Below are 16,857 nucleotides of genomic sequence, written 5' to 3'. Positions count from 1 at the left end.
CATTCTTGCTTATAAAGTTCATTCTCCTCTTCTGTCACTACTCTGACTCCAACTGGTCCCCAGCACAAATCAGAGGTGCCACATTATTTTTATTTTATTTTACTTATTTATTCAAGAGAGAGTACTAGCAGGGGGAGAGGGAGAAGCAGACTTCTTGCTGAGCAGAGAGCCTGACATGGCACTCCATCCCAGGAGCCTGGGATCATGACCTGAGCTGAAGGCAAATGCTTACCGACTGAGCCACCTAGGTGCCCCAACATGCCACAGTACGATAGGCAGAATGATGGTCCACAAAAGATGCCCTTGCCCTCAGCTCTGGAGCACATGAATATGTTATAGACTGCATGGCAAAAACAACTTGGAAGATGGAATTAAGGTCATGGACCTTAGGATCGGAAGACTACCTTGGATTATCTGCACGGACGCAACATAATCATATGGGTCCTTAAAAATGAAAGAGGAAGGCAGATGAGTCAGAGAAATGTAATGTTCGAATAGGCAGGAGACATTCGAGGCATGAGAGATATTTGACCCTCTTTTGCTCAAATTGCCCATGAAAGAAGAAAGCCTTGCAACAAAGAATGACTGGCCTTTAGAAGTTGGAAATTGTCCTCAGCTGACAGCCAGCAAGTAAATGGGGACCTCAGTCTGACAAGCACAAGGAACTGTATTCTGCTAAGAACCTGAATGAGCAAAGAAATGGATTTTCCCCCACAGACAGAAAGGCACATGACACAGCTGGCTAAACTTTGTTAGCCCTGTGAGATCATGCTAGACTTCCGGTCTACAAGACTGTATTATAATAAATCTGTGTTGTTTAAGCTGCTAAGTTTGTGGTAATTTGTTATAGGAGTAATAGGAAACCAATAACTGAGGCTTTATGGACTTTGGTATTGGGCATTTCTGTTTCAAATTCTGACTCAGTTCCTTAATAGCTGAATAATTATAGAGCTTTATTCACTACCTATCTCATGGGACTGTTGGGAACCAGAAAGCAGTTATAATAATGATAATAATAGCAATAATTACAATAATAATACTAATAATATTTTAACAATATAATAATATAGATACATACATATGTTTTTAAAATAATGACTGTGGGTAACACTTACTGAATGTTTACCATGTGTCAGATCCTTAATACGGATTACTTCTTTTAATGCTTATAATAAATTTCTGTTAGATGGTATTGTTATGATCCCCCATGCCTATTTTTTTCTTACACCTGAAGGGTACAGTTGAAAAAAAAAAAAAGGAGAAGAACAGAGAAGCTAAGTTGCCTAAGCTCATACGTATAGTTGAAGATTGTTGGAGCCAATGCACTGAACCTAGACCGTGTCACCCAGAGCCTGCCCGGTTGATCACCTTGCTACTATTGTTGCTGCCATTTTAATATTAACCATTATGCCACAGCTGCTCAATTATTATTGTTTTTATTATGACTATATTATTGTTACCAACCCAATATCAAAAAAAAGTCCACAGATGATACAAAGGTAATAGTGGGAAGACTTACATATGGTATTTTGACTTTGAACAAAGATTGCCTTAGACCTACTGTATGGTTTCATCACGTGGCCAGTTCAGCTAACCAGAGCCTGCCTTTACACCTAGTCTAGGAGTTGGCAATATACCCTGGAGTCGGGTGACCTGCCTTTAAGTACCAACAGTTTTTAAATCGATCCGTGAATTTTGGAGTGTTTCTTTAACTTCCACGTTCCAGTTGCATAACTGATCTCCCAAGTAATATATACACCTTTTAAAATCACGAATTAAATCAGACAGATGGTCATCATAACTATGAAGATCATTCAAATATGAGGCTTTATATCAGAACATTTTTTTTAGAATTTATTTTGGAAAAGGGCAGAAAAGTGAATTGTTGGATTTTTCACTTATATGCAGTGGGTTATAATGTTTTGTTCATCCACGTAGCTGCTTTTATAACGTTTCCTCTGGTTTTCACAGTGTTTAACCATGGGACTTACGGCTGACAAAGCAGAAGGGTATGAGAAGTGAGACAGTGAGAAGCAGTGACCAGCTGTTTAATATGATGATACCACAAAAATGAATAAATCTATTTTCCTGTGGGAGCCAGAAGTACCTCGCCCTACAGCAGCACTGTGTGCAGAGAGGAGCTGCTCTGAGTAGCGTGGATGTGATGACAGAAACAGGGCTGGAAGTCATTAATGAATTCTCAGGCAGCTAAGACCCCTGCCCCACTAAGCAAATGTCGCATCCAGTTAGCCTTGACCGTCCCACAGACGGTGCATGTGTTTCACTTACCCAAAGAGCAGCAATCGCGCTTTCCCCCCAGTCTGAACACAAAGGGTAATTGGGAGGCCTTGGGGGGTGGGCAGGGGTAGCTTATTCCAGTCAAATCTGGAACCTATACACCTAGCCGGAGGATACAACTTTAATCACCTCTGGGCCCCTCCTCACTTTGCTCAGTACTCTCCTGGCTTTTCAATTAGTGTTTCATTTCTTTGGCAAACTGTTTACTCTGCTCATGGTTTTATATCTATAGCACTCATTTACTTTCAGTCATCGGTCTTGGTAACTCAGCAAGAGCGCTACGTGAGAGGTTTCAACGTCGTCCTAATCAGCGTCCTGCTTTACCTTGCCAGCTCACTGCCCACCCAGAAAGCAGTGGGTGTCTCTTAAAGGCAGGTCTGATTGTGACCCTCCTTGCCTGCCCCGAAGCCAAAATTAAACGCAGAATCAGAGCCTCTCAGTATCAGTTGCTTTACCGCAAGGAAAAATTCCACATTCCTTAATACCTCTCCAAACGTATTTATGTCTGCTGCTTCTCCCCCTTGTTCATTTCTCCAGTCCCATGTTTTGCTGCAAACTACCCCTGCTTTAACCCTCTGCTTGTCTCCATGAGCAGAAGCCTCAAGTCTTTGCAATCTTGTAAAAACTTGCCAGCGTGTCACATAATTGCTTTTCTTATATGCTAAAGACGTATTACTTTTCCTTAGTAAACAGAATGCTAATCCTTATACATTCGTGTGTGTGTATGTGTGTGTGTGTGTGTGTGTGTGTGTGTGTGTATAAATGCTCATGGTAGTTTCATATGCATTATATGGTTTATTCCTCATAATGCCACCTTAAAGTAAATAGAACAGTTTTTAGTATCCGTGTTTCGTAGATGACACAACCGGGCTCCGTGTGCTTCCTATTTAGCCTGAGTCACCAGACAGTGGGTGACAGACTACATATATCTGGTTCACTATATAGAGTCTAGTTTCTTTTCAGTTCTGGGTTATTTTTGAGATGCCTCTGGTTCAAAATGAAGAATAATTCCGACTAAATCAACTCCATGAGAACAAAGCCCATGTAGGTTTCGTTCACCCCGGGACCTAGCAGAAGGCATGTGCTTCATAATTATTTGTTAAATGAATGAATGAGTCTCTACTGGGCTTTCAAGGCTTCTGTATTTGCGAATGGCACACAGAGAAGAGACGTGATCTTCTCAGGTACTTAACATGCAAGAGGGACTTAGGACATCGACATGTGAAGAGAGAGACTCCGAAATGAATCTTGGTGCTATTTATTAGTTGTGTGCTTTTGGACCATTATTTGAATTCTAAATCTCAATTATATCATCTGGAATTTTCATCTGGCTAAAACATAAAGACAACATAACTTGCTTCACAGGGTTTTTGTGGGAGGTAAATGACATACGTATAAAAAGCATGTACCACAGGGTCTAACATTTAGTAGATGTTAGATAAATATTAGTAGTTCTCTTCCCGCTGTGAGGGAGAAGTGTTAATTCATAGCCATTTAGGTCAGCAAGAGATCCAATCATTTAACATTTTTTTTCTAGTCATTACATATTTATAATTCCAGGCTGCTTGATTTATATGTGTTCCTGTTAGCTGCTTCTAAGCAGTTTCCAGCTTTTGCATACCCCTAGAGTTTATCTCATTCTGCTATATAGGTTGGAAATAAATTTTGAAAATCATACCAATATAACTCAACAATCTTTCAGGCTGGTGGATTTAGTTGTGAGTCTTAGCTAAGGAAAATAACAACCATAGTAAAATGTTTTGTAAATCCATACCTGATTGGAGAGAGGATATTAGAAGTTAAGCTCTTGATTTTAATATATCTGGGCATTAAGCTACCTTTTGTATTTTGCTTGGTACGCTAATCCATATAGAAAGCACTACAGAAATTTTGATTTTAAGAAGCCCCCTCTAAATGATTCTTTTAATGATGTGAGTACTGAAATGTGCAGTTTGCCATCCATTCCAAGTACTCAAGGATTCAGGAAAGAGTATTTGTTTTGCTTTTAAATAAAAATTATTCTAGACCTGAGTAATGTTTAGGGGGTTAAGAAAGGATAATGATACGTTTTTTGATTCTTTTATGCTGCCATATTAATTTAGTTCAATTTGTTCCTTTCCTTCAAATGCCTTTTAAAAATATAAGTTGAAAAAATATGTTTTTAGCCATTTCTACAGCTGATTATGCTGCCTGTGAGGTTTGGACGACTTCTTTCCCTGGTGCAAATCTGTGTGGGTTTCTGAAGCAACTCAGTTTACATCAACAATTTCTGTAGAGTCTTTGCAGTGGGTCTGCTTCGTTAGCTGCGTGCTTTTACCTGGTAGAAGTCTCAGTTTCCCCGTTGGTCAAAAGCGGCAATTAATATCCACCTAACCTGTGCTGTATGGATGAAATAATACATGTAGATCTCTGTGTATATGGAGTAGAAGCTCTATAAATATTAATCCCTTTTCCACCTTTCTCTGCTAAGTATTCTTTAACCATCTCGATGCTGCCGGCGGTTTTCTATCTGGTAGTAATACCACTTTGCGTGTATGCACTACTTTTCAATTGTGCCAAGCACTCTCCTGTACTAGCTTTTCATCCTCGTAACAAGCCTGGCAGGTGGATAACACGGTGATTACCGCTTCCATTCGGGAGATAAAACAAATTGTCCAATTGTAAACTTCTTAGGTGTGAAGGGCTATGTCTTTTGCTCTTTTCTTTGTTCCTCAGGCTGAGCTTAGCACTGAACTTGGCGTCTGTTCGGGGCTATATAAATATTTGTTGTACAGAGCTGATTGATGGGAAGAGCAGTAGCTTGTGCAAGGTCGCACAGACAGAGGTGATGGCAAGACCAGGACAGTCTTTCAGATTTTTCCATTAGACAAGTGGTGAGCAACTTTTAATTTTTTTCCCCAAAAGGGTCAATTCAGGGAAAATAAAAATGTTTATGTGCCACAATTTTCCAATTAAAATGAAAATAGCTTTATTGAGTCTCAAGGAAAAATATATTCCTTCTACTTAGATTACTTCCTTCTGCAGTAGAAAAGTGCCAATGAGAAATATTAGCGCTCCTTTTTCACCACTAAAATGTTAATATCTGGGCATATTTGAGAAGGAGCCACCCAGAGGCAGCTTTCCAATCTTTTATCCCTCATATTTGCAGAGCACTTTAGAGTTCATGAAGTGCTTTCATAGGCATTATCTAATTACATTCTTGAAACAATCCCAGGAAGGGGTATTATTACTAACCACACTTTACAAAGGGTACACTGAAGTTGAGAGAGGGAAATGACTTGCCTAAGGTCATACAGCAAATGCATACCGAACAAGGCTAGATGCATTGCCTCCCGGACCATGTATACTGAGCACTAGCTCCCTGCATCTGTTTTAGGTACTGGGGATAGATATAAGATAGATTCCCCCACCCAAAACAAAAAACAATGTGAGCATTTCTCTTTCTTATTCCCTCAGTCTCTGGTCATGTGGTGTCTTTTTGTTTTTGCTTTGTTTTTTAAAAACAGCTGAGTACAAGAGCCCAGGAATGAACCACTCCAACAAAACAAAATGAAACAAAAACATATTACTGTATTTCCTTCCCTGGAGGGCTTCTGCCCTAAAAGTCTCTGCTTTGTCTGGGTAAGAATTGTGCTGTGTGCTACAAACTGAAGCTCCATGGCCTTCAGGCTGATCTGAATGACGTAGCTGGGTGACTGATGCTACCAAAGAGAGATTTGTTCTGGTTTATAGAATGCCGGTGATTCGGCACAGTTTTGACTTGAGAATCTAGAAACTAATTTTGTGGCGGGATGCAAATATAGTAAGGCTAGAAAATTTTCACTAAATATGCATGACCTTTCTTTCCCACATCGATCCGTTCCATTTTTTCATATCCACCTCATTTACTTTTGTTGACTTGCAACCGAGATTGCAATAAAACAAATTTATTTAACCAGGTTGCCCACTGTGAACAAGTGAACAGAGGACCCCCCCCCCCCCGCCTAGTCCCCCCGCCACCACCACCACCACCACCGCCGCCATTTCTCTTCGGGGAGTTCTCCAAACCTCTTTGGAGAGTGGAGGAAATCTATGGAAATATGCGAGGCAGGTGCATATTTGCGTAGGGTGCCAAAGCTGGGAAGTATGAAGAAGGAGTGGGAATGGCACAGGGGGCATGGCTTTCTGCTGACGTGACTGTCTCCCTGTATCCAGTCTCAGCCCACTGGTCTCCTTCTTTATCTCCCCTCCATGGCTTCTCGTTTGTCGTAGCTACATGAGGTAAGAATTAATTTTGAAGTTCTTTTTTTAATGATACTTTTCTTTTTTTGCTACTACATCTGCTCCCTCCCTCATTTGCATTTCACAGTTTATCTGTTGTAAGTGACATCATTTTCCAAATTCCTTTGAAGAGGACAGCGTTGTCTACCCTGTGGTAACCGATAATATCTCTTGCAGGGAGAAAGAATACTTATGGAAAGTTGGCCTCAGATAACTCGCTCCTCTTGAAATCCAGAGCCGCTTTATATTTGATTTTCTGCTTTCCGACCCAATAGAAATCATCATTGACTTGGTTTAGACATGGTTGTGTTTGCTAGCTGATTGATGAAGTCCACATTTAGTGGACTAGCTAGGCTTTTCTGTTTGTTCTTTGAGTAATGCTGCTGAAAGTGAAATTAGACCCTCTGTCGCAAGTGCTGTTTCAGTGGATAAGTGGATAGATTTAGACCATTGTAGAGAGGTCACCTTAGACTTGGTACATATAATTTTTCTTCTCATATTTTCTTATATCTGCCTGTCTAAAATATCACTGTACTTTTTATCAAAATACACAAATGCAAAGATAAATCAACTAGTAGTTCATTGAACTGGAAATCTGCACAACATGCAATTTAGACGTGTTTTGTCAATTTTGTGATGCTTCTCATTTTCCGCATTTCCAACATGCTAATGACTATATAAACAACATTTAGCCCCGTGTATTTTTATTTAATAAGAATCAAAATCCCCCAAACCTAGGCCTATATCCAGAATTTCCCCAGAAGATAATTAGTATAATTCATAAGAAAAGCTTGTACTTTCTTTTCCCCATGTGGTAACTCAATTTATTGTCAAAGGTAAGATTCGGCCCAATATTGTTCACATTTTGCAGATATTTATGAATCACCTAACTGCTCATGGCACAATGCTCAGCCCTTTAATACTAAGATGTGATATTAAAGTATTGCAATAGTGTCTTAACTAATCTCATCATGCTTTGCCTCTCTATGCACCCATCAATCTTCTACACCATCCATTCCTTTATGAAGCCATTTCTGATTCCTCCTCAAAATTTTCTCAACCTATCTTTAAGGCACAACACTTATTCTTGTTCTAGGGCATGTGATATATGTTATCATTAGATAACCTATTCATTACAGATGATGCAGATAATTAGCTACTGATAATTAGTGGTAAATACAGATAATGAGTGGCATCCCACTCATTTTTAAAATAAACTATTGAGTATAACATGCATACAAAGAAATGCATAAATCACAATATATTTCTCAATAACTTTTCACAAAGGGAACGTATTCATATAACCCTTTTCCAGAGCTAGAAGTAGGATATTACCAGTTCCCAAATAGTGGCCTTCGTGTTCCCTCCCAGTCATAGCTTTTCTCCCAAAGGTGACACCACGCCATCTCTCATCACCACAGAGGAGTTTTAGTTTTGTGCATCTGGACTTTTTTTGCTCAATATTATGTATGTGGGTGCATGAATTATTAACGGTACATTTAGTAGCACTGCTATTGAATATCCCATTTTATGGGCATACTACAATTTATTTATTCATTCTACTTTTGCTGAAAATTTGTTTTTGTTTGCTTGTCTTGTTTACTAGCCTGGGGCTATGAGTGTGCTCCTCCGTACATTTTAACATACAGCTTCCAGTAAGAACACATATACGTACATGTCTATTCATTTCTTAATGCTCTTCTTGGGCTTTAGAATTGCCAACAAGAAATCAAGAATTGCATTTTAATTTTTTAAAAAATTCAGGAATGTGTTTTGCAAACATTTGAGTTTTGAAAGCAAGTAAAGGAAACTTCTTAAGTTGGTCTTCTTCCCCATTCCAAACATTGGGGCTTTTAAGTCTGTTTCAAGTTCTGTTTCCCAGAAGTAAGCAGGCTAATTAGTAGAGTGTATTGGTTTAAAGAAAACCTGTTCTCAATTTAAAATAAAGAAACAAACAAAATATTCTGAAGCGGCAAACAAAGAGGAGAAATTACAAAAATACCAAAGGTAATACAAACTCCTAAAGAGAAACTTTCACATGAATTCCTAGAAACTTTTATAATAACAACTCATACCAACACTTAGCAAACTGAAACCGGGTCTTATCAATGAACCCAGAAAAGACTAAAGTGATTTCTAAGATATAAAATATAAAATCAGCATTGGAAACATTTAATGTAGAATGGTAGAACTGTCTCTGAAGAAAATCAGATAATGAAATAGAAGGCACACTGGAATAATTTTAAAAGTGTATTTAAATAATCTCAAGAAAAGATGGAGAATGAGAATATACTATGTGAGTAATAGGAGTCAACAGAGAAGAACACAGAATAAAGAGAGATGACTATACATAAGCAAGAATAATAAATATAAATGGTAAAAAAGAAAAAAATTCTAGAACTAAAGTTACTAAATTCCCAAGTTTGAGACTTGAGAGAAATCCAAAAGGCCTATTATGTTCCAAGTAAAATGTATAAATGTAAACTACTACAAAAAGACATTAACAATTTTTAACTTTAATTTTCAATATCAATATATAATAAAACAACCTATTAAACAAATACTGGTTAAATAACTTATCCAAATACCTGTCCCTGCATAAAGCACTAGCAGGTGTGATCCAGCATCTTAAGAGGTGAAATTCCACACTGAACTCAGCAACGTCTTTTGTCTTTTTGAATTTTCCTAGCACGGAGTTCACTCAGTACATGTTTCTATTTTATCTAAATTGATCTTTCTTTAGTCTTGTAAAAATATGTATTGTGCAGGTTATATCTCAATATGTCCCAAGACATCTCAAAAGGACTCCTGGGATCAATGATGAACATGCAAGGGTGAAGGAACACTGGTATCTCAAAGCACAGGTACAATTCTGTACCAATAATGGACTATGCACTAAACATGATTGTTGTTTTTAAGAAGAAATATTTGGATTTAATTAAATAACATCATAAAGATAGGAAAAAGACTAATAAAAATAAATTAGAATACAGAACACCAAAAGGAAAGCTAGGACGAAGAAATCTTAACTGTATAACTGCTGGAACAAAACAGGACACAAAGGGAAAAAAGGAAAGTGAAAATTAATGGACTCTACCTTCAAGATAAAAGTACATAAGTGTCAGAAGGTAAGAGAAGCTATAAAAGTGGTCACATTTTCTTTTTTCAAAGATATGTATGGAAAAAGACTGTTCTTGTATTTCAAAACTTGTGATACATTATAAAATGATTTATTATGTTATTAAGCAATAGTAAAATGAGAGCATAAAATAGAATTACAGAAGATGACATCTAAATAACAATTAGAAGAATAGATTTAAGTGGTTTAAAACCTCTATAAAAAGAGGAAGAAACTTAAATGGAATTGATAAATATGTAAGATGTATATAAATACATGTTTAAAGAAATCTACATATATAGACACCTATGGGGACCACTGGGGGCCCCACACTGTTGTAATGAGTCAGTGTGGATCTGGATCCAACTTCATGTGGACTCAGGAGTCCCAAGCACAGGCTTGGGTCAACCAGAGCCTCATCGCCCTCCCTCTGCCCTTTCTTGCCAGGACATGACTGACCCTCTCCATGGAGGTGCCAGCCTAAGCACGACTGTATTTGGGGACTGCTATTTGTAAGGGATCATTCGAGGAAGGATTTTTGCTGGAGGAGATAAGACAACATGAAACCTTTAGCACCGGTGACTCACAAAGCAACAGCACAAAATTTTCGCAAACAATTGAAACCCGTCATCTCCTTGTTCAAAACGTTTTAGTTTTTATGACTGTGCAAGCAAAATTAATGAACAGTGTTTGGATGGGATCCTTAAAGATCGGAGAAATAAATTTGTTGGTGGTACAGCTTCCAGTGAAACATACAGTAGAAACATGCAGAGAGCAGGTTATCCATGAGCAGCTCCCCTGCATGCCCTGTGTGCGGGATCTTGTCTTCTTTCCCTTCAGCTTCATCTCTGTCGCTAACACTCCCACTCATGCTTTAGAATAAATGCCTTTTCTTTAGACCAAATTGGAAATCCTTTGTTCTTCCCAACCTTGGCAATACTAGCTAGCGTGAGTGCAAAGTGCCTTCGGTCATAAATACTGCCCAGGGTTATGCCAAAGTTACTAAAGAACACGGTACTGACTTCTTTGACAAGGATGGGATGATGATAGACAACAGGGTGATTTATAGGTTATAACACACTTCACACGAGCCAGTGTATGCAGATATGGAAGATGGAGATAGTTGTTGAAGCTTGTCAGGCAGAAGTGAACATATTAAGAAGACAAATCACTCAGAGAGAAAATGTATAGAACAAAAGATCATAGCAGGTGATGACGCTAAGTAGACAGATGCTATCTGAAAATTTGGAACCCTTGTTGGGTCCTCAGATGGGATAAGTAGGTGTGTAGCTGAAGGTAGAAGCACACTGGGAGATACAGATGCCTCTGATCCTCCTCTCTCTCTCTCTCTCTCTCTCTCTCTCTCTTTTGGTTGCACCCATACAATCAAGAAAGTACTTTGAGTCATTCTCCCATAGAAAGTTGTATCCTTATGCCTGGACCTCAAATCATGGGCTCTTTGAACTCTACTTCCACCAAAGCCAGACTGAAGTATCCTGGAAGTAAGGAAGACCTTCTTCCTTCCCAAAGAGCAGCAGGAGACAGAGTTGAGACATCAGATATCAGTGATTATGAAAATTTGATTGACCCCCATAGACTCTGTAATAGGGAATACTCAGATTCAAAGAATTGACAGCCCATGGTACATCCCCATGGGGGCTCCAGGAACACTCAGACCTCCTAGATTTCACTAAAGAAAAGAAACTCTCCATTTAGCACTGTTTTACTTGATTACTTGTTGAGAAAACAAAACTTGAGGATTTAATCTGTGGGTGAGGCTCCTTACTCAGAAACCTAGACTCCAAAGAGGAGAATCCCTATGCATAGAACTTGTGGGAGCCTAGCATTTGTGGGTCCTCACCTTTTGACCCCATGTGCAGGTTTCAACAGAGGATCATTGAGAATATCAAATTGTCAGGGCGCCTGGATGGCTCAGTTGGTTGTGCATACAACTCTTGATTTCAGTTCAGGTCATGATCTCAGGGTCCTGGGATTGACCCCTGTCTCCAGCTTCCTACTCAGCAGGGAGTCTTCTTGTCTCTTTCCACCTCTGTGTCTCCCCCCCTCAAAAAAAAGGAAAAATTAAAATAGATAAAATTTTAGAAAAAAATATCAAAATGTCCTAATTCTGGTACTATTCATGGATATACTGATATATTTAGGCAAAGTAAAATTTATGAACATAATTCCTGTTATTTAAAATAAATTAGAAATTAAATACTAAGCACAAGTAGTCTATGAATGTTCTATAATTAGTCTATAAATGAAAACCTTACCCTTTGCACCATCATGTCTTGAAATTTGTTTTTCAAAAGGAAGTGAGTTTAACAACAGCCTCTAGGGGATCTTCTTTCTATGATGAGCCAAATTCATCTTTGCCAGAAAAATTTCTTTGATAAGAAAGCTGATTGGAACAAATCAGATTTGCCTTCTCTTGTCTTATCAGATGTGACTTGGAGAGTTTGAAAGAGAGGGCTTTGTTTTAACTTCTTTCTAGCCTAAAATGTACTGGCACTTAAAATGGCTGCTTTTAAAAATATACAAATGCCAATTACCAATAAGCAATCATGCAAATAAGTATGCATAAAATAAATTAATTTGCTTTTGAAGGATTACAGTCACTGCTATCTTGCACTAGCCACATTTATGCTTTCTGTTCTGAAGTTCTAAAGGAAGGACATACAACAGTAGATAACAGAAAGATATTAGGTACCAGATGCAAACTTTATGATGGACAGATTCCAGACACGATGGATTTAGTTCAGTTTATATGTGGGGGATACAATTCATTTAGGCCATCTGACAAATCCTAGTGTTAATTTGATTTGTGGAGGAAAAATATTTAATAAAATGTTCGGGAATTTTTTTTAAAGATTTATTTGTTTATTATTGTAGAGAGAGGGAGCATGTGGAGAGCATAGGAGGGGCAGAGGGATAGGGAGAGAGAGAATCTCAAGTAAACTCCCCCACTGAGCACAGAGTCCAACGCAGGGCTCCATCTCAGGACCCCTGAGATCATGACCTGAGCTGAAATCAAGAGTCAGATGCTTAACCAACTGAGCCACCCAGGTGCCCCAGTTGGAATCTTGATAAATGGAAGATTCATTTTAAATCTGGGGGAGGGGGGGTGTTGGGAGAACGCCCTTATAAGCCACAGGTTAAAATAAGTACTGAGAATCTATATATATATTTTTAAAGATTTTATTTATTTATTTGACCGAGAGAGAGACAGCCAGCGAGATAGGGAATAGAAGCAGGGGGAGAGGGAGAGAAAGAAGCAGGCTCCTAGCGGAGCAGCGAGCCCGATGCGGGGCTTGATCTTAGGACCCTGGGATCATGACCTGAGCCAAATGCAGACACTTAACTACTGAGCCACCCAGGCACCCTATATTTTGTTTTTATAATCTTTTTTCTTTTTTTTAAATATAGAGATTGTATCAATGTTTCTCAGAGTGGAGAAAAATAAAATACCTTTTTTGATCTGGTTGTAACCCTTTCTAAATTCAGGGAATATTAAACTAAACTCAGAGCTTTCTACTTTGAGTTCATAAAATTGAAAGTCAGAAAAGGATGAAATAAACTAAATATTCCATTTAAAATCATAGAAAAGTAAGGATAAAAATGAAAAGAAGCGAATTTACAATGTTTTCAGGAAAATAGCCAAACTGGACAAGTTTGCCTGTAAATATTGATCAAAGTGCCTGGCTGATTGCCTTTGCACCACTATCTGAGTATAGATGAGATAAAGTTGAAAACAGTGTTGGTACTAGTTCTTATTTAGATTTCCAGATTATATATTGGAGCTTTAAATCGAGGATTTTAGTGGCACAATAGGCAAAATGTACAACATGAGCCAAAGGTACTGCTTACGATATAATGCTCAGTTACTAATATCGTAGATAAGGTCTGCAGAGGAGACTGATGATGTTCATAGTTGCGATGAATGGAAATTGCCAGCATAAGATTTATACCCACAAGTTTGCATACATTTCATATTGTTATATTTACTTTATGAATTTATCTTGACTACAACAGAGAAACCACCGCGAGATAAAATAGAATCTTCTGAAAGCAGTGTTTTCCTTTGTGGCAATTGAAGAAATTCGAGGCATATTCATGGAAATGAATACAATATTATAGAAAATACGACAGCAAGAAATCCATTTTATGCATCAAGTTCTTGAATACCTTTTTGAATGTTTGTCCTGCTCAGTCTCATCACCCTCAGTGCATAATTTAAAGTTTGGAAGGAACATCTCATATCATCATTTGGTTTTAACATCTACCCTGAGTATTGCCTTGATAACAAATGTATTTGACACTATCACAGATGAAATTTTTTGTTTGGTTGCATATTAACCTGTCGTTTCCCCAGTGCTTTGTTTTAATATATTGAAACTAGTGGTTTTATATACAATTCATGCCAATCTACCTAAACCATGCTGAACTACAAGCCAAAAATACAAGCTCTAAAACTTAATAAAATGTTTTTCAAGTAATGATATATATGCTTTTAGTCATCACCTAGGAATTAAGTTTGAGAGGCCATTTGTCATAGCCATTTTGAAACCCCACATAGTGAAATTACCTTTATTGTATTTCTGTTTTATTACGTTTTTATAGTCAGAGTATACCAGATTAATCCATTTTCTTAGATCTGTTACTCAGATAATATTTTTCACTCTGTCCTCTACCATACATACATTAAGCTCACCGCTAACCCATTGGAATTTGTTTAAAAATACGTTTCATTCACCATGTAATCAGTACTAGATTTAACCTTGGCTCCTTTCTTTTCCCACATTTTCTCATGAAAATAGACCAAGATGCATTTGGAGACACAAACCATTTTTTAAGAGGATAAATACAGTCCCCATAAATGTAGTAAAATGCAATGAACTTCTAGGAAAAAAAAGTAGAAGAAATGCTATGTTCTGAGAATTAAACTAGTAAAATACAGACAAAAAGAGTGTGGTTGGTGGTTTATTGTTGATATGAAGATGGAGATACTTGAATATTTGCATAACAAAGTAAGTAATGTGGGTATTGGGGGGAAGCTGCTGTTACAGTGAGTAACTAATAGCCAAGACCTCCCGGTACAGGAGCTAGATATTCTTATTTTTAACAAGTTCCTCATTTAATTTTTTTGTAAACTACAGATGTTCGTATGGAATTTAAGTCTGATACTTATATTTTGCTCATTTGTGTGTGTGTGTGAGGTTATTTTTCCTGTATTTTCAGAAAGGGTCTTGGTTTAAGTAACTCGTCTGACTTCACAGTTTTTTTCTTCTATGTGCACGAGTGTGTGTGTGTATGTTTAATGTTTAAAAATATATATATATATATATATATATGGTAGCTTGCTTTGTAGGATTTTATGGCTCTGTCAGCTTTCCGCACTGGGTTATTTTCTTCCTTTGCTTCTGTTCTATCGATATCAAATTTGATCCCACTGTTAGTAGTTACTCCTTAATACGGGTTCCCATTCCAGAAGGACGTCTAGTGGGTCAGTTTGAGAGTTCACGGGGGACAGACTGCTTCAGCCCCTCAGATAATCTTGCTGTGCCCTCCTTGAGTTCCCTCATGTCCTAGAGTGGGGGAAAACCCCTTCGGTTTGGCTATTCTCAAATTGGCCCACAGCATTTTCTAGCGAATATCTGTTGGCTATTCGGTGTTCTCTTGTTTTGGAGTCTGTCAAATATCACATTGCTTCTATTAGACTCCATGCAGTTCTTCGGGCAGTTGGCAGTTTTTCCCCGCCTGCCGATGTACTGGAGGATATATGGTGGGGCTATCTCATCACATAGTTTTGTTGTCTATACTACCTGTGTGGTCATGATTTTGCTGTCTGGTTACTTTGCCCATTTTTTTATGTGGGAATTCAAGATAGAAACTATGCCTGGCATTCTAAATTTATATATTTTTTAAAGATTTTATTGGTTTATTTGAGAGGGAAAGGGAGAGAGCTCCTAAGAGCAGGGGAGGGAAAAACAGACTCCCTGTTGTGCAGGGAGCCTGATGCTGGACGGATTCCAGGACGCTGGGATCACGACCTGAGCTCAAGGCAGACGCTTAGCCAACTGAGCCACCCAGGTGCCCCTAACTTTATATTTTTAAACAGGTCTATGGGTGATTCTTATATACCACTGTACTACATGGCAGTATCTCAGCTCCAGTGCCTACCGACAACTAACCTCAGTCTGTGTTTCTCTCGGTCTCAATATACGCGAGGGAAAATCTGGGTAATTATTAGCCAGAAAAGGTTTGCTTCGGGGCGCCTGGGTGGTTCAGTCGTTAAGTGTCTGCCTTTGGCTCCGGGCGTGATCCCGGCATTCTGGAATCAAGCCCTGCATCAGGCTCCTCCGCTGGGAGCCTGTTTGTTCCTCTCCCACTCCCTTGCTTGTGTTCCCTCTCTCGCTGGCTGTCTCTCTCTCTCTGTCAAATAAATACATAAATCTTTAAAAAAAAAAGTTTTCTTCGTCTAACGTCCAACCACAAACTGATCAGCAATGGGTGGTGATCTATTACGTGTCACATTTAAGAATGAAAAGAACAGATCAACAGAGGGAAAAGAAATGGTTGTTTAACATTTATCACAACTCTAATTTATGGTTTTCTCTGAAATAGTAAAACATGTAACTAAAAAATAGGAAAAGGATTTCCTTCTCATGCTATTGCCTCTGCCTGAACTCGCCCTGTGCCCCATCATTTGGCTGGTTGATTTCAACTTTTTCATCACATGTCCATCCTGATCCCCGAACCTTCCTTGACCTAACCTTTTCTTGCAGTCTGAGTTAAAAGTTTTCTCATTCATCCACTAAGTTTCAATTTTTTATCTTTTTGTCTTTTTCCTTATAACACACTAAATTCCTTAGGATGGGAATTGTGTTTTTCTCTCTGTATCTCCAGCATCAAGCATGATATTTTTTAAGTAGGAGGAACTAATGATGATGAATGAATAATTGATGAATGAGTGAAATGAATGAATGAATGAATGAATGAACATAAATCATTAATAATTTTACCACTTAGCAGTCCTCATTGGCTGTTTATGGCAGGCTGAATAATGCCTCTCACCCCTCCAGGATATCTATGTCCTAATCTCTAGAACCTGTGAATATGTCACCTTATATAGCAAAAGTGTTTCTGAAGATGTAATTAAGGATCCTGAGATGCAAAGA

General features: G+C 38.3%; 1 pseudogene; it reads left to right on the top strand.

Annotated features, from left to right (window-relative positions):
- Positions 1–2,233: 2,233 nt before the first annotated feature.
- On the top strand, positions 2,234–11,360 carry LOC123794874 (BRISC complex subunit Abraxas 2 pseudogene; annotated as a pseudogene).
- Positions 11,361–16,857: the final 5,497 nt, after the last annotated feature.

The sequence above is a fragment of the Ursus americanus genome, chromosome 12 (assembly GCF_024610735.1).
Source record: "Ursus americanus isolate L20-20 chromosome 12, mUrsAme1.1.p, whole genome shotgun sequence".
Classification (NCBI taxonomy): Eukaryota; Metazoa; Chordata; class Mammalia; order Carnivora; family Ursidae; genus Ursus; species Ursus americanus.
Note: the sequence above shows the minus strand (reverse complement) of the source record. Positions and strands in the feature narration are given on the sequence as shown.